Source organism: Ursus arctos, unplaced genomic scaffold, assembly GCF_023065955.2.
Source record: "Ursus arctos isolate Adak ecotype North America unplaced genomic scaffold, UrsArc2.0 scaffold_3, whole genome shotgun sequence".
In the NCBI taxonomy this organism is placed as follows: domain Eukaryota; kingdom Metazoa; phylum Chordata; class Mammalia; order Carnivora; family Ursidae; genus Ursus; species Ursus arctos.
In genome coordinates, this window is record NW_026622985.1 from 47,397,879 (window position 1) to 47,421,772 (window position 23,894).

The window sequence follows — 23,894 nt, forward strand, 5'->3', positions numbered from 1 at the left end:
GAGGGTTAAATCTAACCACAACACCCCTTCATTTTACTATAAATGCTGAACTATTTTAGATTAGACACCATCCCGCTTTCGCTGAGTTATCTTGGTCTTTTGCCATTGACAGTTCGATTTTAATGTTAGAGTTTAAACCGAACCCGGCCACTAACTCTGATACCTTGGCCAAATCAATCACTCCTCTGGATCCCTGTTCTCTTCTCTGAAAATGAGGGCACTAGGTTAAATGTCTCTTGTTCTTTAGTAACATGCGTATAATCTATGAGCCAGTTGTGTTTTAGCTGTAGCTGACGTAGTGGAAAACAAATGTACATGTAGAGACCTCGTTTTAATTCGTTTAAGAGTCACATTATATATACACCATAATATTAGCCTCTTCAAATGACCAAATCTTAGCATTAGACGAGTTTGTTTAGATTACAATTTTTAAATACATCTTTCAGGGTTCTACTCTGTATAAAGGATTCTATAGGTTTAAGTGATGATACTAGTATAGACGAAGTTATAGCAGTAAAAAAAAAAAAAGGTCTGCAAGGTAAAAATACTGAAAGGGATCACCTCATCGATTCTTAGACCTACTAACTCTACCTTCCTTCCATCAGGGTTGGTCTCAGAGCAGATGGTACTCTCTGTTCAGCCTTAAAACGCGACAAACTAAACCATGTTTCCAATAGCAATCACCATGTTTCCTCCCATTTCCCATTTGGTTTTAAAAATGCCTAAATGTAGCGTTTTCTTTTAAAATTCCCTTGAATGATTCTTTAAGCTGCAAGCGTCTGTGGGGACGCTCCAGGTACCGCCCCACAACGCTCCCTTCTTCTAAAACCAAGTGGCGGAGCTGTGGACCCGCGCGCGGGCTCTGCGTGGCTCGCACCTGAGCGGCCAGGGCTCCCCCAGCTAGGGCGGGCGCGGCGGCGGCCCGGCTCCTTCCCGCACCGTCCTGGGTCACGGCCGCGGGCAGCGGAGGAGCCCCGCAGGAGGAGCGCGGGTCGCCCGACCATCACCTTGCGCCTCACGTGGGCGTGTTTCGCTTCAGAAACCCAAGTCCTCTTAGGCACCCGGTCCTTCCCCTGGGAGGAATCGCCGGTCCAGCCCCGAGCTCTCCTCCACTCCACCCTAGGCGGCTCTCTGGGTCCTGCTGCCTCCCGCGCGTCCTTCCCCGCGCCTCGGCCGCGCGCCCAGGTGTCCCCGCACTCCTCGTTCCCCCCGGCCCGTGGCTTGCGGGCCTGTGGGTCTCCAGAGCCTGGGCCCGCGCTCCGGTCGCCCGCCCTGCCTCCCTTCCCACCCGGCCCCGCCCAGCCTCCGCCGCGCAGGGGCTCCCGGCCTGGCCTCTCAGTCTCCCTCCCACCTCCGCCCCCCCTCCTCCCCAAGAGTTGCTATTTTTAGTAAATCCTCCGCGCGCCGCCACCGGCTCAGCTCGCAGCTCGCAGCCGCGCGCACCGCCCTCCCGAGCTCCCCCCCGCGCGGTGGCCGCGGCGGCGGCGGCGCGTCCCGCACATCGCGCAGCGCGCACCGAGCCGGCCCCGCCGCGCCCGCCGCCCTCACCGCGGTCTCCTCCTCAGGCGCCTGACGCGGCCGGTAAGTCCCTGCTGGCGGAGCAGCGGCGGTCCCCGAGGCAACTTTCAATCCCCCCTTTGCTTCTGTCTCGCCATTCTCTTCTCCGCGAAAGATGGCTGTTTGGAGAAGGGGGAGAAGTTAGGGGGTCGCCCGCGCGGGGCGAAGGAGGGCGCGACAGCCTCAGCAGGCGCGGGCGGAGGTGAGTGGCACTACAGCCCCGTCCCCGGCTAGTGCCGGGGGAAAGCCCTGGGAATTGGGGGCCGTCCCCCGGATGTACCGCTGTATTCTCTGCTCGGATTCCCCAGGTTAACAGCATCCCAGTCCGGACCCCGACACAGCTTGCCTTGCATCTCCCAACCCAGAGGCTGGTGGGTTTAAGGGAACCTTTGTCATAAGTTCAGTGCCAGGTGATCTTTTTCGCTAAGCAGAAAGACGTTGGCTACGACAAGCCCAGGCGAGGGGTCGGTGACATGACACCCTCCCCCCACCAACATACACACACCCAGTTTATGCTGAAGCCGAGTTATGAATGAAAAGTTTGTACTGCCAACGTGTTGCTTGAGGGGAGCAATACTTAGTGGGGGTACCTTTGATGTTTCGTGGGGGGACTTCAGTTCCGAGGCTATACACCGAATTCTGGATTTTAAGAAAAGTTCCGGAGCCTGGGGGATGGGAAATAATGCAGTTTCTTAGCTAGTGGAAGGAGGTTGATAAATCGTAAACTTATTAGGGTAAACTGGTTAATTAAATGCCTCAAGGGTGTCACAGTGGGGACCAGAGGGAGCAGAGGACAGGGGGCGTTCCCTGAGTGCCTAACGGGCAGCGTTTGGCACTGAAGCCATCGCCCACTTGTCCGCAGTGAGAGGTGTCAGAGGCCTGTGCGTTCGTGGTGTGATCGAGCGGGACTGAGCTGCTCTCCGGATCTGAGGCGAGCTTGTCAGGAGAGGTGGCCTGCAGCGGGGAGCTGAGGACGCGGTTCAGGTGATATGGAATTGGAAATTCTCTAATGAGTCTCCTACGCTCTAATTTGAGAAAGGTGTGTCGCGTTTGTTTTCCCTGCCGGGAGGTGTGTATAATCTCCTAAAAAAGGAACTTTCAGGTTAAGTAACTATAACATTTTGAAATCTGTGAGAAATGGGCTATCTACATGTAGCCCCTACTATGTATATTGTGCGTGTGTGTATGTATGTGTATGCAAAGTGTGGGAGTGGAGTAAGAAGGGCTTAAAAAGTTGAACTTAACTAGAAAAGTGAAGAGTTAATATTCTTCTCCCCAAAGGGTGTAACAATGCTTCTAGAACTAAATACTCTTGGTGTGTTGAGATTTCTCATAAAGGGTAGGATTTAGGAATTACAGGTATTTAGAGTACAATCAGTGTTTTCAAATCTTGCAAGCATTATTGAAAGCTAGAAAAAGAGAGTAAGTACATGGAGAATTGATATTTAAAAAAATTTAAATTATTTGGAAAGAAAACAGTTTGACATTTGGAAAGGTCTGGATGTTATTTTCTGATGCGCTGCAAATCTTTTAAATCCTGTAATTAATAACAACACAGAATAAGTTGCAGTTAGTAAATGAGGACAATTAAAATATCATTTTTGGAAAAGATATCTTTTGAACTACTATTTGGTACTTTAGATGTTTATTATGGAAATTATTGTGACTGAAAACTTGTTGTTTAATGTATTTGCTTTTTACCACAAATAATTGGTCCTCGTTTTCCTTTTAAACCACTATTCCAGTTTGGACCAATTTAATTACCCAAAGACCAAATCACTTATGTGCTTTCTGGAAAGTATTTGCATTTAAACTACTTAATAAGAATATTGTATTTCCAAAAGGACAAATAATTTAGTCAGTTGTAAAACTCTCTAGTAATTTATTTTCATCCATTTTGTTTGAATGAGGCAAATCTTAAGAAGAGAGCATTTTCTTGGAAATGTCATTTCTGTGTGGGGGAAAAAGTGAATGTTTTCATGAATGTTTCAGTCACAAACAGGTACCGGTAGAGTGGGAATCCTGTCTGGCCTTTGGTATTAGACTGCCAGCTAGAGGGAGAGATGCTTTCCCAGCTCTCCTGAATGGATCATCTTCACTCAGAATGGACAGGGTTAGATGCACAGATGATTGTGCAAAAGGAATTAAGAGTTTTAAATGAAGTACCAGTTTATGGTTAGGAAGGAAGTGTTTTTTTCTTTTCTTTTTTTTTAAACCTCAGTCTTCCTGTTTCTTTCTCTCTGCAATTCAGCCTGTTGGGCTGGCCTTCATTGGAAAGTCAGACCAAACACTCTTTGGCTACAGAGTGTTTGGCATATTAAACTGCCATCCTCTAAAAATAATGATGGCCCTTCTGAAATTAAAAAGGTAATTTTATACACTGTAACAGACTTTTATGATTGAGTTTTATGACCATGATTAAGTTCATTATTATGGTAGACAGAGTTGCTTTATGAAGTTACTGCCACTACATATAAATAATTACTTATTATATATATTTGGGGTATGTTTGGAATATATTTTGGGTTTTTAGGAATTTTAAATCATAAAGCCAACTGACCAGATAAGTTGTCTAGTTAACTAGTTTCAGTGATACACATAATTTAGATTTGTATTAATATCAACAACTAAGGATGTCTTACAGTTAAATGGCTTTCATTTCTTTTCATTAGAATTATTTCTGTTTTGAATTTGTTAAAATATTACAACATATTATACTGCAATTTACACCTGCTCAGTGGGGAAGGTGTAGGTTATTCTTAAATAGAGATATGGAGATAGCTAACAAGGAGAATCATTTGAGAAACATATGGACATCATAAAATCCTTCTGTATGTAGCATCTGTACCTTCTCATTAGTGAAATATTGTAGTTATGGACATTTTTTATTACATTTAAATGTGGCTTTTTATTTTTGCTTCGATGGGTTTTTTGTTTTAAAATGTAATTATATCAATGTTTAAATTGGTGGGGGCTTTTATTATTTGAAGCCCTTTCCTTTCAATAAAGATGTCATACTTAATTTTTATTGTATACATCCACAGATATATACAATTGTTTCCTAGCTTGTTATTGTAACTCTTACGTTTCTCAGATATTCTTCAAACCAATTGAGATGCACGTAGGAAGACATATTGTTCTCATTTTCAGAAGAAGGCAGCAGGTATACTGATAGATCAAGGTCACACACTAGTGAATCAGTGTGAAGCTGAGGGTAACATCTATATTTCTTGTATTCTGCTCACAATAGCAAGCTGCTCCTGTGGCTATGTTGAACAATATTTTCATAAATTTATACATCCTTGGATTTTTAAACTGCTTAGCTTTGTAGATATGCCGATCGGATTTTGCATCCGTCAATAAAGTCTTAAGGGAATGGGCCCTTACTCTGGCCTGCTGATGGGGAAGAACCGTGACCCCAGTCGCTAGTGCTAAAATAAACATACACCCCTCTGAGGGGTATTCATTCTTGCCATCAGTCCGTATGCCACACATCTCTCTGTCCCCACTGGCCCTACCTTATCCACCACATACCGTCCTTTTAATGGTCAAAGCTGCTTTGAATTTTATCAACACAGTCATCAAGCTTGAAGATCATCAGGCTCACTGGTGAGAGAACTCAGAATGTGATTTTTGAGAAGATAGAATATTAACTGAGGACAGTAATGGACTGTCCACTCCAGAGCCAGCCAGTATTGATTGGGGATCATGTTTTTCTGGGTGTCAGGACACCCATCTTCTCTTACTAGCTCTGCTTCTTTGGCTGAACTTAAAAAAATCAAAATGAACAGAGGGTTTATGCAATTATCTGGTTGTTTCTGTTCATGTAGACATCGTATCTAGATAAATCGAACTTAAAAATAAAACAAAACAAAAAAGAAAGGATGGCAACTTGCTCTTCTGTGGAGAAGGTACTCATGACTTTTTCTTCATTTTTTCAAATTCCCTGTTTTTCAGATCTCACTGGAATTTTTCAGGGTAATTTCCCACATGATTTGTAACAGCGAGGACTTATGATATTGTATTGTTAGATTCAGAAGTGGAGTACATTATCCATGATGCAGAAGAAAGCATTGTATTTTCATAGAAAAGAGTAATATGTAATGTTATACAAGCTGTGACGAAAATACTTTCAGCGTTTTCTAATAAGGAGATGGTACCAGGTGTTCTCTACTTTATTAAGTTTGTTTATTTACTGTCCTTTCTCTAAATGAATAGTTTATAGGAGTTCATCCAAACATTTTAAGTGCGAAATACTGAAAAAAGTTACTCTTCAAGTGTGGTTTGCCATTTAGTATAACGAGTTCTGTTTAGAGCCTCAAAGAGAGGAAAACACCCATTTTTAATATTCTTTGTTATACCAGGGAGAATATAACATGCTGTTGGTGAAACTGAAAAGAGTTGAAATTGCTGGAAATGGTACTTTCTTCCCATTTCTACAGAATCTACAATAAGAAGGAGATTAGCGTGGACTAGTCTACTTTGAATGGAATAGTGACGAGTGGAATTTGAAATGGCCAGCGAAGGAAGGATAAGATTTGGTTCACTCAGATATCACTCAAGATATTTGGCAGCAAGTCATTGAAACTAACTTTAATTTAAGCATTAAATATATGTATGAGAGGATATTGCCTCTATTTGTTTTCTGTTGCTTTGTAATACATTACCACAAATTTAGCAGCTTGAAACAATGCACATTTATTATCTCAGTTTCGTTGCTCAGGAGTCCACATATGGTCCAATTGCATCCTGTGTTCAGGGATCTCACCAGGTGTTGGTTAAGCCCGAAGTCCTGTCTGAGGTTCACTTAGGGTAAGATCTGCTTCCAGGCTTCCTTAGATTGTTGGAAGAATTCATCTCCTTATGGTTGTAGGACCGAAGTCTCTATTTTCTTGCTGGTGTCAATAAGGGATCACTGCCTCCTGTTCTTGGCCATGTGACCCTCTCATAGGCACTCTTACAACATGGCAGCCTACTTTTCAAAGCCAGCAACTAAGAGTTGTTGCTACAGTGTAAGACAATCTTTTTATAATCTTTTATAACGAATGGGAGTGACACATCACTTTTGTCACGTAACATAATCTAATCAAGGCTGTGACATCCATCACATTTGCCATATTCTATTGATTAGAAGCAAGTCATATGTTCTCTCTCACATGAAAGAGTACTGCTATCACTGTTGGTACACCAGCTTCTATATTAGGTGAGCTCTGTGTTATAAGAGAAAGCGTTGTTCATATATAACCATGGGGTTCAGTTGCTCATGGCCCCTAAAGGATGACAGTGTCTACTGCCGAAGGAAAGGGGACCAAAATGTGAACAAATGATTGCTTAATTAAATGTTTTAAGTTTTTGACCAGTGTAGGGATGATGACCATCTGGAAATGGACTTGAACTGGAGAGTAGTTGGAGTCATGCAACTCCTTAGAAAGAAAACTAGCAGGATTTAGGAGAATGGGGGTAATAAGGCTTCATTTAGGAATGGTGGCGAGTAAGGGACAGGAGAGGCTGGGTAGGGAGAGACAGGTAGGGGCTTGGGACTAGGCTCACCCAGGGGGCTAGTAACCAGGCTCACAGAAATTCCAGATGTGGAGAAATCCGGTAGATATTAACCAGAGAGAAGAGAACACCTTATTTGTTCTCATGATATTTATATGAACACTTTGTTCGTTCTAAATATAGACAGGATATTCTCATGATATTTACAAACCCACCATGTTATTGACATGAAATTTACCAAGTTCCCTTGTCAGTTTTCTATGTGAGACCCACCATTGAAGCCCTCAGCCCATAAAAACCCTCACTGGTAACCCACTAGTGACCCATCTTACTCTAGAGAGCTTTTCTCTTTCCTTTCTGTTCTCACCTTCACTTAATAAAATTTCACTTCACCCTTTTGTCTAGGAGATTCATTCTTCCACTCCCTTAGACAAGAACCCTGCAACAGTGGCGGTAATAAAGTAGAAGCCTTTAAACAGATGAATCATTAGCAGACATGTTAGTCTAGGCATTGACTTAATTAGTCCTTACTATATTCCACATATGAAAGATCTTTAAAGGACTCCTGCCACCAATCCTTGTATGAACCAGTACTGTGATTTGGAGGTCCCTAAATTGGCCTCCCCTTATTTTTCAGGAGGGAACAGAGCCAGAGGCCATCTCAGATCCGTTGTACAGTTGTGGCTCAATGAGTACCAGGTATTGTGTAGGGGCATGGGGGGTGTCTATTGAGCACAGCTCTAGCTGCAAGCAGAGTGATTTTATCTAATCTGCATCCCATGTCTGGCAACTGAATTTCAGTTTCCCTAGTTCTGCCACCCCTGCTTCCCTCCCAAGGAAATGGAGACTTTGAAAGGTTAAATATCTTGCTAAGGATACGGGTGGCACCAGGAGTTGAATCCAGTTCTGATTTCAAAGCCCATAGTCTTATAGTACATATCCCCTACTCACAAGCAGTAAGTGAGGCTTCTAGGGGAAAAGCTTGTTTTTTTCCCACTGAAGTGAATGTCGGCACTACAATTGCTCTTGGGTTCCTTCGTTTATCTTGTGAGAACTGAATACTGGAGTATGAGGGTTAAAGAGAGGAGTGAGAGAGTGTGCTGAATCGTGCCTTCTTTTTTCCCAGCAGGAAGTACAGATTATAGGTCTGTCTTCTATCTAAAAGTAAGAATGTGGAGTGGAGGCTGTATATTTTTATTTCTACTTATCATTTTGGCAGAAATATAAGGCTCTGTGTCTCCTTTCTCTCCTATATGTAGATTTCTATTAAATTCAATTAGGAAACATTATGAATTCTCATTGCCTTTTTGGCCATAGGGTTCTTTCTACAGCTTTTTCAGTATATGCCACTGTTTTGATCTACTTGAAAAGTCTATTGAGACATTCCTCCTTTGTTCTTCTATTACTCAGTCCCCCTTTCTACTCTGTGGTGCCTCTGAATTCTATTCATAGATATTCTACTTTTTTTTCCTTCTGTTTTATGTACTTAAATCTCTTCTTTAAATGGATCTAGTTCCATTGATCGCAATCATTTGCTCAGATCCCCTTGCTGCTCTACTGCAAAATACAAGCTCAGTGTGGGACTCATCTGTATTCTGTTAATTTTACAGAGTTGTACCCCACATCCGAGCTCGGTATGAGGAAGGCTTTAAGATTCCCGGCATTTAAGTAAAAATGTAAACATTTGAAACTGAATACCCTAAAGCAGCACTGTGATTGGATTGTGTTAGGTCAGGTGCATACCTATGGACCACGCAACTGTGGCTTATTAGGGTCGACTACAATAACCTAATCCCCAACAAGTTACAGCTCAGGCAATGTTGAAATAAACTTATTTTTTCATATAGGACTTAGATATTCTAACTTAGCTTAGGCCAGATTTGACCCTAAAAACCCAAACTATTTAGCCTGGCACACAGGTTCTCTCATAGTCTGAACCTAGCCTCTATTTATTAACTTTTCATTTTTAATTCTTGTCACTCCTTGCTGCTCTAAGAACATAAACCCTAAGCTTGAACTAGCAAGTGACTTAGGTTTTAGATACTGAGCAACAAGCCTGACATGTAAAGAAAAGTCAAGATGTGAATGAGTGTGTGGGGGAGGAGAAGATGGGGAAGAAACAAAAGCAGTGTTTCAGTTTTTCAGTTTTAGCATCCAGTCATTCTTGAGGCCATTCTACCACGGGATTTTGTGGTTTTACATTATGTGAGCAAGAAGTTTTCCATAAATTGAGTTTCTGTCTTTTGCAATCGAAAGAATACCAAATAGCACAAGTTTCTTTCAGTCTAGGATTCTCAATGCATTTTTTGAACCTGCTACCTCCGGAGCGATCAGTAGCCATCTCTTAGCCCAAATCAGAGTGTTACTCCTCTGGAGTATTGGAGAGTGTGCCCATTAGAAGGCGTACCTTCTCTGTGCTCCTTTTCCCCTCTGCCCAGCTTCTGTCCCACGGCTTTTGTGATGTTTCGTCTGATTACTGTAGCTCACAATGATCTCATTCATCTCTGAATTCCTGTAGTAATTTGGGACTATGGCTGTGGTTTACACAGACTTAAAGTTGAATTTTATTATTAATTGACTGAAAAAATCCATAATAATAAAAGGCTACTATATGAGTAAAGCTGTTAAAGGAATTTGCATTTTTTTTTGCCCAGAACAGCATCTTTAATTTATACTTTTGAAATATAGTGGCATATTTAATATATTAAATAATTTACATATCTTTTTTTATGGTCTCTTTGCAATTCCTATGTGGCCCACTAGAGATCTATAGCCTTTCATGCCTAGATGGAAAGAAGGGAAGAGGAGGTTTGGTGTCCTCATGAGTACCCTTCCAAATAAAACACCACAGGAAGAATGGTCTGATTTTAGCTAAGACTATTGGTCTATCCAGTATGAACCTAAGTTCTTCTTATTAAACATTTTCTAAGTGTGTAGGAATATAGAATAAAGAGCAAACACTTTTATTTCCAGATTTCACAAATCATAAAACCAAAACCAGTGAGCCAACATTAAATATAAACAGCAGAATTGATGAAATTAAAAGGAATAGCATTAAATTTTGTGACAAGTGATGTATTGCTGAGCTTACATTGCCAGTGTTGGGTTTAAGAATATAAAGATGTAGCCTCAGATCTTATTTAATCTGTTTCTGTGTTTTATATTAATATACATGTAGAAAATGTCCTTTTAAAAAATAGATTTAAAAAAAACCCCACAGTATTAATGTCAAGGCTTTGTTTGCTGGTTCAGGGTAATCAGACTTTATATATGAACAAAACGCTATTGGTAAATAATCTTCAAATGTCAGTTTTAAGATATCACCTGAACATGCTATAGTGTCTTTTTGTTCTCTTAAAGATGTGATCAGCATTGTGAAATTATTAAATTCTAAATCAAACATGTAGCCAGGGGAGCCTGGGTGGTTCAGTCGGTTAAGCATCTGCCTTTGGCTCAGGTCTTGATCCCAGAGACCTGGGATCAAGCCCCACAACTGGCTCCCTGCTCAGCGGGGAGTCTGCTTCTCCCCCCCTGCTAGTGTTCTCTCTCCCTGTCTCTGTCTCTCAAATAAATAAATAAGTAAAATCTTTAAAAAAATGTGTAAGCCATATCCAAAGATTGCAGGAATGGAGAACAGATTGCATAGAAACTACGCACAGAGAGCGTGTATGCATCACCTTCAAGCACGATGATGATTTTAACCACTATAGTGCAGGAACTTTTGGGTGTCTTACTACCATGCATTCTGTAGTGACTCAATTCATCCTCATCTTTTTTTCTCATCAGACTTTATTTGTTTAGCAAGCTGTATGCTATTTTGCCTTCACCTAGTACCTGTATGATTGAGAACACCAATAGCAAATAGTGGAATGAAAATTCCACGGTGGTTATTTTGTTTTAAAGATGATTATTCAGAAATTAATTAGAATATATTTGTATTTATTTTACACTTGTAGATTGTCATCCCGGGAAAACCCAAAATGGAAAAACAAAATTGCACACCAAACTTTTCAGTTTCAAATACATAGTCCCAAAATTATTTTATGTCTTACTCTGTGTTGTGTCATTAACTAGATTGTAAGCCCTGTGAAGGCAGTGAGAACATGCTTATTGTCTTTTGTTTGTTTGTTTGTTTTATTCTACAGGACTAAGTGTGTTTCTGTTAGTTGGTGCCTAGGAAGCTTGCTGATTGACCAACTGTTTATATGTTGTTATTTCCTATGGTACTGTGAGCTCCTAAGGGCAGGGACTTTTTTGTTTTAATCTGTGGATTCCAAATGCCTAGCACAGCAACTCTACATGAGAAATGCTCAATAAATGCTCTGAAAGAAAGAGCGGATGAGTTATTGGCTTTTGTTTGTGTGTGTATGTGTGCATATGCATTTCTTCTTTTAGATCTCATGCTTCATATACAAGACACTTTCAACACTTGTATAGCCCAGTGCTGTCTAATAGAATTTTCATTGATGATGGAAATACTCTGTATCTGCGTTTTGCAATTATCATAGTCACTAGGCACATGTGACCTTTGAGCCCTTGAAATGTAGTCAGGCTGAGAGCCTGAATTTACTTTTACTTAACTTTAAGTATAAAATAGTGTCATGTTATTGGTAGGCAGCTGAGGTCCAGATATAATGCCTCCATTCTCAAACTCATTTGCCCACATCACCCACACTGCTACATTTTTGGGTTGTAATTAGATGTTGGAAGTTGTTAATGGATGAATAAAATGAGTTTTTTGCTTTAAACACAGGGCAATATATTTCCTCAAATTGGTTTCGTTATTTTCCCAAAGGACCAACATTTCATGTCATCCTTCAATCATCCCATCATCTGATTTGGGTTTTTATCATTTTCTTATGAGTGTAGATGCCTGACACTGACCACTTTATCAGATAAGTTTTACATACCCTTTTTTTTTCTAATTGCCCAGGTTTCCTTGTGTTTGCTAGTCTTATTGTTTTTTAAACCTTTTCTCTCCTAATAAGCCATTTAAAGTTGGATTCTCTATTTGATCATCATTATTATTATCATTGTTTATAATAGTCTGTATTTGATTTGATGTATTAATGTCTGCTAATATTCTGATTTCAAATTTATGTATTTTTTAAAAAAATATTTATTATTTTAAGAGAGTGTATGCCTGTGTGCCCGCATGTGCTTGCAGTGGGGAGGGGCGGAGGGAGAGGGAGTGAGGGTATCTTGAGCAGACTCCCCACTGAGCACAGAGCCTGACTCAGGGCTTGATGCCGGGACCCTGAGATCATGACCTGAGCCGAAATCAAGAGTCTGACACTTAACCCACAGGGCCACCCAGGCGCTCCATCAAATTTACATATTCTTAAAAATGTCTGAATATTCCTTTTCTTCTATCGACTTTTTTGCTTTTCATATCATTTTATCCTTTCTGGTAGAGAAGAAGAGTGAAGTGGCATCATACACACTTAAACATATGATGACTCAATCCTTATGTAAGATATAATCCCAACATAACAAGTTTCACAGCTGGTATCAACTGCATGAAATCAATACACCAAGATTTTCCCTTTAGAAATACAGGAATTGCTTCCTCTAAGTGGCCAAGGTCTTTTATGCAACTTGTGACACTTTAAGAGCAAGACTGATTAAAATCCATCATATATTTATTGAACCTCAGTATTGGGTATATTCATATATATTGTCTCATTTAATTCTTTTGAGAATGCTGAATCTAGTAACATGTAATGGTAGAAACTAAGTAGATAGAGACTAGATATCAAATAAATTGATGTAAATTCTGCTGACAAGCAGAAACACTTGAGAATTTTCCACTCATTCTCTACTGCTGGTGATTTAATAGTTGTTTTAAATGGCAGAATTTGAACACAGACTTTGGTGTGGTGACTTGCCTTTGTTTGTTCTTTTACTCTAGTGTATTAGTTTCCAAATTTCAATATGCATCAGAATTTCTCTTCAGGATTATACACTCAGAAGCCTGTAAACTATATTTTATGGCTGAGTTAACTCCCTTTCCAAGGCAGTTTTGTCAATACAAAATTTTTATCTTGGAACTGCTTTTCCCTTACTACCCGAAAGATGGATCTTTTTGTATTTCTTTATTTCCACTTTCATTCCAGCACAGGGCTACTCATTGGGAGAACTTGTAGATATGCTTTTGAATAGATGTCACAGAATAAGAGAAAAACTCTGTAGCAATATACAGAATATTATGCTCATGACTTGCGAATTGTGCTTTGGTCACATGATTGCTTCATTTGCCTCTTAATGGTGAGAAGCTAGCACTGCTTTGTTATATTCTGCTCCAACTTGCTGACAAGCCTTCTCCTAAAAATACCTAATGATGTGTATTATGCGTTATGTTCATTTTAGGCAGGTTGGGGGAATGAGGAAGAGAATTTGTTTTGTGACTTGCACTATAAATATATTTTTATTTATTTTTCATTTTTAAAGATTTTATTTATTTATTTGACAGAGAAAGAGCGAGAGAGCTCAAGTAGGGGGAGCAGCTGGCAGAGTGAGAAGCAGGCTCTCCATTGAGCTGGGAGCCCCATGGGGGACTTGATCCCAGGATCCTGGGATCATGACCTGAGCCGAAGGCAGATGCTTAACCAACTGAGGCACCCAGGTGCCCCTATAAAATATATTTTTAATCTACTTATCTGTTTGACCCATATTTTGAAAGTTACCTGCATTAAAATAAATATTTGATGAGTTTAGCATTGTAATGAAATGTTTCATAGTTATTTGCTTTAATTTATAAATTTCAGCAAAAGCCATTGTGATACTGTTTGAGCTAGCTTGTTTACTAAGAATACCTTCCTGGAGTGACTGCTTCTCCCTTATGAAAACAAATGTAATAAACGCAACTTAAATTATATATTCAAAAGTATAATGCTAAGAATACTCAAGCCAAATGAGAAAATATAGACCAAGTGGAATGGGATTTTAGAATAATGGTGACAGTTTTAATTTCTCTAGAATAGCAGATCTGAAATATTCTTGGGGAAATTAATAATTTTTGAGTAACTACTGGAAACACATTAAATTTTATTTCATATCCTATTTTATTTTTTACATATCTTATAAACCCCACACCACCTTATTTTTGCTTAAACACCAAATAATCTTTTAAAGAGATTCCATAATAAAACCAAATCTTTTGTTTTTCCTCATGTAGTTGCCATTTTAAGTGCTTTTCATTCCTTTTATTCCTTCATTTCCTTTTATGCTTTCATACCGTTTTCATCTGGTATCATCTTCCTTCTGCCTGAGGGCTTCCTTTAACATTTCATGTGGCAAAGGTCTCCTAGTGATGAATTCTCTCAGCTTTTGTATATTGGAAAACATCTTTATTCCACCTTCGTTTTATAAGATTTTTGTTGTATATAGAATTCTAAATTGACATTTTTTTCCTTTCAAACTTTAAAGACGTTGCTCCACTGTTTTCCTATTTGCATTATTTTTTGGGAGAAATCTGCTGCCATCCTTCTTTTTGCTTCTCTTTGTATAAACATGTCCTTAAACATTTCCCCTTTTCACTGGTTTTGAAAAATTTGATTACTGTGTGTTTGATTATGGTATTGCTTTCTTCATGTTTCTTGTAATTTGGGATCTTTGAGCTTCTTGGACCTATGGATTTATGATTTATATCAAATTTGAAAAGAATGTAGTTATTTTTTCCCCCAAATTTGTTTGGTTTCCCTTGTCTCCCTACTCTCTTTCAGGAGCTCCAATTATATATCAGGATCACTGATGTTCTGTTTTTTATTCTTTTTTTTTCTCTGTGTGTTTCATTTTGGATAGTTTCTATTGTGTCCTCAAGTTCATTGCTGGTAATCACATTTAGTGTGTTTTTTTTAGTCATGTACATTGAAGTTTAATTTAGATGCTTTAAAAATCTTCCATGTCTCTTTTTGAGCATATGGAATAGATTCATAATAACCATTTTAAGGACCTTGTCTACAAATTCTAACATCTTTTTAGTTCTTGACCAGTTTTGTTGGGTTGGTTTTTCTCCTTGTTATAGGTTATATTTTCCTTCTTCTTTGAATGCCTGGTAATTTTTGATGGATACCAGACATTGTGAATTTTACCTTGTAGAGTGTGGGATATTTTTATATCCCTATAAATCTTCTTAAGTGTTTTTTTAATGGGATGCAGTTAGTTACTTGGAAAAAGTTTGATCCTTTCAGGTCTTGTGCAGCTTTACTCCAAACGCCATGAATTATAATGTTTTCCAGTCTTCCTGGTGGGAACAGGCACAATTCACAGCCTTGAGTGAGTGCTCAGTATTGTTCCCTTTAATCCTTTCTGGTGGTTCTTTCCCTGGCCATGTGTTGTTTCCCTTATGTATTGTGCTGATCACTATTTTGCTGAATACCTGAGGATTATCTGCAGATCTTTGGAGATCACTCCCTGTTCAGCTCTCTATCCTCTGGTACTTTGCTTAGAACTTTCTAGCTGCTCTGATCTCCTTAGTTTCTCAGATTTATCTCTTTAGCTCAGGGATTGTGCTGAGCTCTGCCTTGTTTTTTCTTCCCTGAGGCATTGTCTAGAAGCTGGAATAGTCATAGAGCTCATGTCATCATTTTCCCATTTCTTAGGGTTTGCCTTATGTTTCCTGTTTCTCAAGGGTTATTGCCTGATATCCAGTGTGCTGAAAACTGTTGTTCTGTATATTTTGTATGGCTCTTTCATTTTCTGCAAGAAGAGTGCATTTCCCATCCCTATTATTTTATCTTGATTAGTTGTGTATATCCTCCATTCATTTTTCTCTTCTATGTAAAATCTTATTGGTCAAGATAATTTTGGAGATGATTTAAGTATTTAATACTTACTTTAATGCAGTGTATTGTGACATTCTTTTTTAATTTTCAGTAGATTCCAAACTTTCTATAATGAACACTTTGCACTACATATTTTCAAAAATTAAGTTTTAATAGTCATTTATGTCCCATAGTATGCTTGATGATTTTAATTATTACCCTAGCTATTCAAAATTATTTTTAAAGCAAGCCAATCATAAATTAAGAAGTGAAATTTGTTAAAGATAATAATTTACATTCTTTTACCTGGATAAAACATGCTTCTATAGGAAAGTACTATGTCCTAATAGCTTGTTTTTTAAGAAAGATTGAAGTCAGGTAGCTTTGTAATAATATACTCTGGAATTTATAGGTTGTGAATGATCATAAAACAGCGAATAAATCATTATCTTTTAAATTGTATTGCTTTTTATGGAGTTCCTTTTTATATGTATTTAGGAGATTCTATAGTTTAGGGGTAGGTTTTTAGAATGTTCACATATCAAGTAGTAGTGAACTCTGTGCTGGTGAACTATTTTATTTTTAGTTTTCTCTAATATTTGAATGATAAAATATAGCACTGTGAACTAATATGAGAGTAGAGTGTCAAAATTCAGGAGCACATCTTGCTTTAGCGCATGCATGTTGTTACTTCGAGCATTTTCTGGCAGTAAGGGCACAATTGACTGTGTTAATTTAAAAGAATCTTTGAGGTGGTATAGTTCCATATGCTGTAGGAATATGTCAATGATTTTTGTATTTTATAATTTGAGTTTTTAATGTAGTCTTTTGAAAGCTAGTTGTTAAGCATGGCAAGAAGACTAGAGTTGCTTTAGAATTCTTAGGAAAATAATTTTGTAAGAACAAATTAAAATTAACTTTAACTTTCTTCAGCACTGTCATAAATACCAGCACGATGAAGCCAAAATTGTGGCAATGTTACATTGCTCTGTTTCCAATATTTAAGCATAAAGGTTAGGCCAGATTTATATTCTCTTGTAAAATTGAACCAAAATATAAATTATTTATAGAATTTTAAGAACAGAATCTTAAAAAACTGAATACCATTCTGTGGTGGAGGCAGCTGGTTATCTCCCAGTATCTACTTTCTCCATCTTCCTCAAACCCAGAGCCCCTGAATTTTTGCTGAGATAAGACCCCTACAGAATAAAGATGGCATTTCTCAGCCTCTTTTGCAGCTAGGAATTGTGCCATGTGGCAAAATTCTGGCTGTAGGAAGTAAGCAGAAGTGACTTGTTTGACTTCCAGATAGACCATTAAAGCACAGGGTGTGCTCTCCCTTCCCTTCTCACTTGCTGGAATGTGGATATGGTGGTGTACTGTCTTAGACCATGATAAGAAGCCAGCGTTCTAAGGATAGCAGAACAACCAGATTTTTTAAAAAACCCTGGGACAATGATGAAGACTTCTTGAGGCAGAACTGCCATACAAGCTTGGAGCTTTATGTGAGTGAGGAAGAAACTTCTCTCTTGGGGCGCCTAGGTGGCTCAGTCGTTAAGCGTCTGCCTTCGGCTCAGGGCGTGATCCCAGAGTCCTGGGATCGAGCCCCACATCAGGCTCCTCCGCTGGGAGCCTGCTTCTTCCTCTCCCACTACCCCTGCTTGTGTTTTTCTCTCTCTGGCTGTCTCTCTCTCTCTCTGTCAAATAAATAAATAAAATCTTAAAAAAAAATAGCCTTTCAGATAACATTTTTGGATATTCTTGTCTTCTCTCCATATCCAGGTCCCTCTGACTCTTAAAATGCACTATATGAAAATTAAAGATCTTTTAAATATTGTTTAAAAAATCTGTTTTCTCGGGGCACCTGGGTGGCTCAGTTATAAAGCGTCTGCCTTCAGCTCAGGGCATGATCCCTGCGTTATGGGATCGAGCCCCACATCAGGCTCCTCCACTGGGAACCTGCTTCTTCCTCTCCCACTCCCCCTGCTTGTGTTCCCTCTCTTGCTGGCTGTTTCTCTCTCTCTCTCTGTCAAATAAATAAAATCTTAAAAAAAAAAAAAAAGAAACTTCCCTCTTGTCTAAGCCACTGTTATTTTGGGTCTCTACCACACACAGGCAAAGCTATATACACTGTTCTCAGAATTTTTTTTGTTTATAAGACATGTTAGTAGTTAATTTTTATAACTGTAAATTTGAGAGGAGCAAGGGATCATGCATCATAGAGATCAAAACTTCTTCATCGGACATCACTAAAAAAAAATTGGACTAGTCCAATATCTGTCAGCTGAAGAGTACAACTCAATTTATGATGGCTCTTCTCTGAGAAATGTAAGTAAAAATTTGAGGCACATAATTCTTATGCCGACTTTTGAAGAAAACAAGGTTTGAGAAGACAGAAAAATCTAAATTATTTAGCTTTCTACTTGCTCACAGTCACCAAATATTTTTTTTAATTTTCCCATATTTTGTATTTCATAGTTGTCAAATCCTGAAGTCCCCTTCTCAGTCCCAGTGTGAAATGGCTCCTTGTGATATTTTTCACTGTTTACTACTTACTCCCGTTTTTGGAATCTATCATCCCTGAGCTTCTGGGATGTCAGACCCTTAGAGTTTCCTCCTCTGCTTCTGCTCTCTCCTCAGTCTCCTTCCTAAGATCTTCAATCCTCCCTTTCCCTGTGTATGTACTCTGCTTCTTGGCTCACCATTCCTTTCACTTCGTGTTGGGGAGACCAGAAACTGCAACTCATAGGCATGTTTTGTTGATATCACAGAATTTAAAGAAACATTGCATCAATTGGCTATATTTAAAAATCAGGATATTTAACGTGAAATCCAGATTTTGGCTTTTCTTGACCAAGGAGAAGATCCTGCAATACCACATCTACATTCCCCATAGCATTGAGGTGGTTGGAACTGAGTGATAGCTGCTTTTTTTTAAAGATTAGATGTGTTCTTTCCTCCTTGTTGGAGTCTCCACTCCCTATTGCTTACATCTTGTATTTTATTTATTTTCATTACTTACCTAATTTTTAGGCATTGAAGTTAATGATACTCATCTTCCTGTGTAATTTAAGTTTTAAGTTAATTGTTTTTAATAGCAATTTCCTGGGGTGCCTGGGTGGCTCAGTTGGTTAAGCGGCTGCCTTCGGCTCAGGTCATGATCTCGGGGTCTGGGATGGAGCCCTGGTTCAGGCTCCCTGCTCTGCAGGGGAGTTTGCCTCTCCCTCCCTCTGCCCCCCTCCCTGCTTGTGCTCTCCTCTCACTCACTCAAATAAATAAATAAAATCTTTAAAAAAAAAGTGATTTCCCTTTACTTCCTCTTCCTTTTCAATTCCAGTTTCTCCCCCCCCCCAATATTATTATCCTAATTAGACTATCTTGTCTCACCTGGCTTATTTGCAGTAGATACCTAACTGGCTTTTATGCCTCATATTATCCAAATTATTTAATCATTCTCCACGCTACTTCTAGACTTACCTTTCTAAAATTTGAAATCAGTATAACTCTGTCCAACCTCAAGACTTTAAGTGGCTCACCTGACTTCTGGTATGAATGTAAAATGGTTCAGCCACTTTGGAAAACAGTCTAGCCATTCCTCAAAAAGTTAAACATAGAGTTACCATATTATGTAACACTTCCACTCTTAGATATATGTCTGAGGGAATTAAAGACATATTTCTAAACAAAAGATGTACATGAATGTTCATAGCCATTTATAGTAGCCAAAAAGTGGAATCAACCCAAATGTCTACCAGCTGATGAATAAACAAAATGTGGCATATGCATGGACTAGATACAATGAAATAATCCTGGGCCATACAAAATGAATGAGGTACTGATAGATGAACCTTGAAAATATTAGGCTAAGTGAAAAAAGCCTGACTTATAAGGCCTTTTGCAAGGTCACATATTGTATAATTCCATTTGTATGAAATATTAGAGCTAAGAATAGAGTATTGGTTGTCAGGGGGATGGGGGGGAATGGAATGCAACTATTAATACACTAGGTTTCTTTTTTGGGGTGATGAAAATGTTCTGGAATTACATAGGGCTGATGGTTGTACAGCTCTGTGCATAAACTAAAAAAAATCATTGAAGTGTACAGGTTAAAAGGGTGAATTTTATGGCATGTGAATTATACCTCAAAAAATAAATCAGGAACCGTTAACACACCTGACTTCTGCTGATTTTTCCAGTCTCATTTCCTGGTACTTTTGTCTTCCCTCAACCCCCACCTGCCCATCTCTCCCTCGTGCCCGTGTACTAATCTACTAACTTCTAAGAGTGCCATGCTATCTCTCAGTGTTCTCCATTTACACATTTCTGCCAGAAGAATCCTACCCCTCTTCCCTCTCTAGGCCCATCTAGAGAATTCCTGATTTTCCTTCAAGTTTTAGTTCAGATCTCATCTCCTCTGGAGTCTCTTCTACACCGCTGCTGCTGCTGCTGGATTACTTAAGAGGAGGGTTAGGTCAATCCTCCAGAGCCAACCAGGAGCACCTACAAAATGAAAAGAGATTAACTTTGATGAATTTATACAAATTTTGCAATCAGAAATTCTAGAGAGAAGCTCTTTTAATTTCACTGTGCACGTAAGTGTTCATGTTTTGTAGTTTTTAATTTTAATTTTAAATAAAATATGGTAGGCTAGGTGTGGGGAACTGTATTTTAAAGTAAACATCTTCTAAGAGTCTTAATCCAGTTTTGCTGCCTCCACACTTCATTCCTCCTGCCCTGTGTAGGTTAGGAGCATTTCCTTTGTGACCCCCACACACCCTCAGCATCCCCTGTCATCCTGAAAGGTAATTGTTCATTTTTCTGTCTCACCATCTAGAATGGGGACTCCTTGGAGATAGCTGTGTGTCTTTCATTTTTCTATCTTCACAAGCAAATCCTCATAATTCTCCATAGAAAGTGTTTGGCAAATTTTGAACAAATGAATGGACATAGTGGCATCAAATGTAGGCATATAGGAGAGAGAGCTTATACTTGCTTTACTGAAAATCAGAGATCTATGGATTGTTTATGAAACACTGTATAATTAGATGACTTCATTAAAACAACCTCATGTCTCTTCTCCCTGCCCTTCAGCCTTTAAAAAGTTATTTCAAAAAGAGAGAATTAATAGAATGTGAGAATTTTTACTTTTCTTAGACTATATACCTGAGGGAAGGTGTTAGATAGAAGGCCTAAAGTGGGTATTAAAATGGCACTTTGCTCAACAGATTTTTTTTTTTTAAAGATTTTATTCATTCATTCAACAGAGATAGAGACAGCCAGTGAGAGAGGGAACACAAGCAGGGGGAGTGGGAGAGGAAGAAGCAGGCTCACAGCAGAAGAGCCTGATGTGGGGCTCGATCCCACAACGCCGGGATCACGCCCTGAGCCGAAGGCAGATGCCCAACCGCTGTGCCACCCAGGCGCCCCTGCCCAACAGATTTTTAAAGTGTCTTCTGTACTTTTCAAAGCAGTCTTTCTTTCCTTTTCATGTCAGAAAATTCATAAGTTAAAATTCATGTACTAACATTAACTCCCAGTTTGGATTTTTTTTTTTCCTTACTGTGCAATGACAAATAGTGGCTGGTTAATGTTTTCTCTTGAAAAATGTGATTATACTAAATTATTTATAAATGATCCCTGACTTTTTTACCTTTGCTTTTTAAAACTAGAAACACTTTCTCATCCTACAGTGTTTCATTTCCCAGAATTAGACTCTCAGACAAAAGGTTGAAGAGCAGATTGTTTTATTTAGGAGGCAAAGAACACATGAGTGAGAATAGGGAATGCAGTCAGTGAAGAGTGTATATTAAGCCAGTTACCATTTTGGGCAACTGAACGCGAATTCTTTTGGACGAACTTCAAGAAGGCATCCCTTAGAATTGTCTACCCAAGAAACAAGGGAGCTTCTTGGGTATTATACCTTAGAACCAGTTACTCCTTAGTTGAAGGCTACCTCCAGCCTGATCTAGAGGTCCAGAAAAAACCCTCAGGTGACAAAATACAAGTATTGGCAGTTGAAAGTCTGTGGGCATACATTTGAGTAGTAATGGCCAGGGGTTGTGGGCAGGTATCAACATTATGTGGTATATATGGAGATGGTGCGCCACAGTGAGAGGAGTGCTAAAGTGTGAAAAATGTCAAAATTTAAGTTAGCCTCACTCAGGCCTTTACCCAGCCCTCCGTTAAGTACTTACTATGTGCTAAATACTGTGCTGGGGTATACTGATTTGCTTATTGAGCCACTTAGCTTTTTAAAACTCGGGTTCTTCATTTGTAAGATAACTTACTTTCTTCCTTTCAAAGTTGAGATATAGATGGGATGATATTCCTGAAAATACTTTGAAATGTTTAAAACAGTATTTCAAATTTATTATTATGGTATTTACCCAAATGTACCCCGATAAAGCAATAAAAATGAAGTTAGACCATTAACTTGTCTCCTACCAGGGATATGTTAGCCTGTCAAAAGCTTTTTTTTTTTTTTTTTCCCCTTAGGCTGTGTGAATCTGGCCTCTATGTGCAGTTTGTATAAGATAGTAAATTTGTAAGTTCCATGAAAGGAACAAGGTACCATGGGGATGGCTATTTTTAGTCAGTTGGCAGTGAAGGCATCCTGGGGAAAATAGATAAAATGAACCTTAAATTAATAGGTAGGAATTAGCTATGTGGAAATAGGAATTTATAAAGGGATAGTGTATTCCAGAGGAGCTTGAGTTAAATCCAAGAGGCAGTGCAGGTGAGAACACACCTAGTGCCCAGGTTAAGCTTTTGGGCCCATGGTCTCGCGGTGACAGGGTGACATTCTGTCTCTATTTCTAACTAGCTGTGTGGTATCTGATTGGTTACTTAATTTCTTAGCATTACTTTCCTTAACTGTCAATTGGGGATCCTAGTACTATCCACACTATAAGACTGTTGTAAGGATATGTTGTAAAGATCCATAAGATACCTTATGTAAGGCAGCTAGAATAAATTCTCAGTAACCTCATCTGAAGCTTTGGGTATCAGTAGAGTTTCAGATTACAAGTCATACTGCCTAAAGATGCACCTAGTCCCATGCAACAGATTTCTCAAAGTATATGGAACATTAACCCTACAACATCTGCAAGAAAATAAGATCATGAAATTAAAAGAATTTGATAAGCCCTATGTACCATTGATGGATGTCATGGAGAGTCATATCAAAGTATTAACATCTCTGAAAAGTCTGGGTGTAAATAAACCTTTTTGACTTTGTTTAATACTGTGCATTAAATTTCTTTAGTCACCAGTTTCTATTAGATACCTTTCCACATTGGATATTCTTTGGGAAATGTTAATTTGAAGAGTTTCACAGTGGATCAAGCAAGTTACCAATAATTATACATCTACATTAATATTGTTTATCAATGAAATCCTCTTAAGGACTTGTAAATGTCTTTAAGTAATATGACCTTTGCTCAAAGTATTTTTTGAGATTCTCTGTAGATATGCCTCTGAGCCAATTTATTAGTCCCCCCACATCAATCATTATGAGATCTTTTACGTATTTCATTCCTCATTCTCTACAGAGAATTGTATCACATGTGCTGTAATTCCTCCTAGGCCTCAGATCTGTTCAGAATGATGTTTTTTTGGCCTCACTTGAGATAATTTAAAGAACATTCCCCAGACAATTCTGAAAGTCGACTTCCAAAAATACTTGGAGTAGTGCCACCATCATTAAACTAAGTGGATAACTTTCAAGGTGAATAGTTTTAAAAGGGACAGCAGCTACTTAGATGTGTATTTTCTCTGCAGAATAAATGACTTGTCATTTTATAGTCCTACAAGGAGTGCTAAGTTCCTACTATGTGCTTGTCTCTGTGGTCATTATAGTCAATTTGGGACAAGTGTTCATAGTCTAGTTGGGGAGAAATAAATATTCAAAAGTAATCATTATAGAAGGGCATAAATATAATCATAGAAACATCAGAGTGTTATGAACGTAGAGAGGGAGGGGTCTTCCTTGGGTGTCAAAAAAAGCTTCCCAATAACAAAGAGGCTTACAATGAGCCTTAACCACCATGTGAACAGTTGAGAGAGGTTATTCCA

The 23,894-nt window shown here is 38.9% G+C and overlaps 1 protein-coding gene across 3 annotated transcripts in view; it reads left to right on the plus strand.

The window, feature by feature from the left end:
- Window positions 1-1,468: 1,468 nt before the first annotated feature.
- The window catches only part of HDAC9 (histone deacetylase 9), a 906,012-nt gene continuing 883,586 nt past the window's right edge, over window positions 1,469-23,894 (plus strand). The window contains exon 1 of one of the 3 annotated variants that reach the window (XM_048213039.2): window positions 1,469-1,581. The gene's annotated coding sequence lies outside the window, so the exon portion shown is untranslated. Of the gene's footprint in view, window positions 1,760-23,894 lie in introns of all 3 variants that reach the window. The other 2 variants (XM_048213041.2, XM_048213042.2) reach the window with 2 other exon arrangements.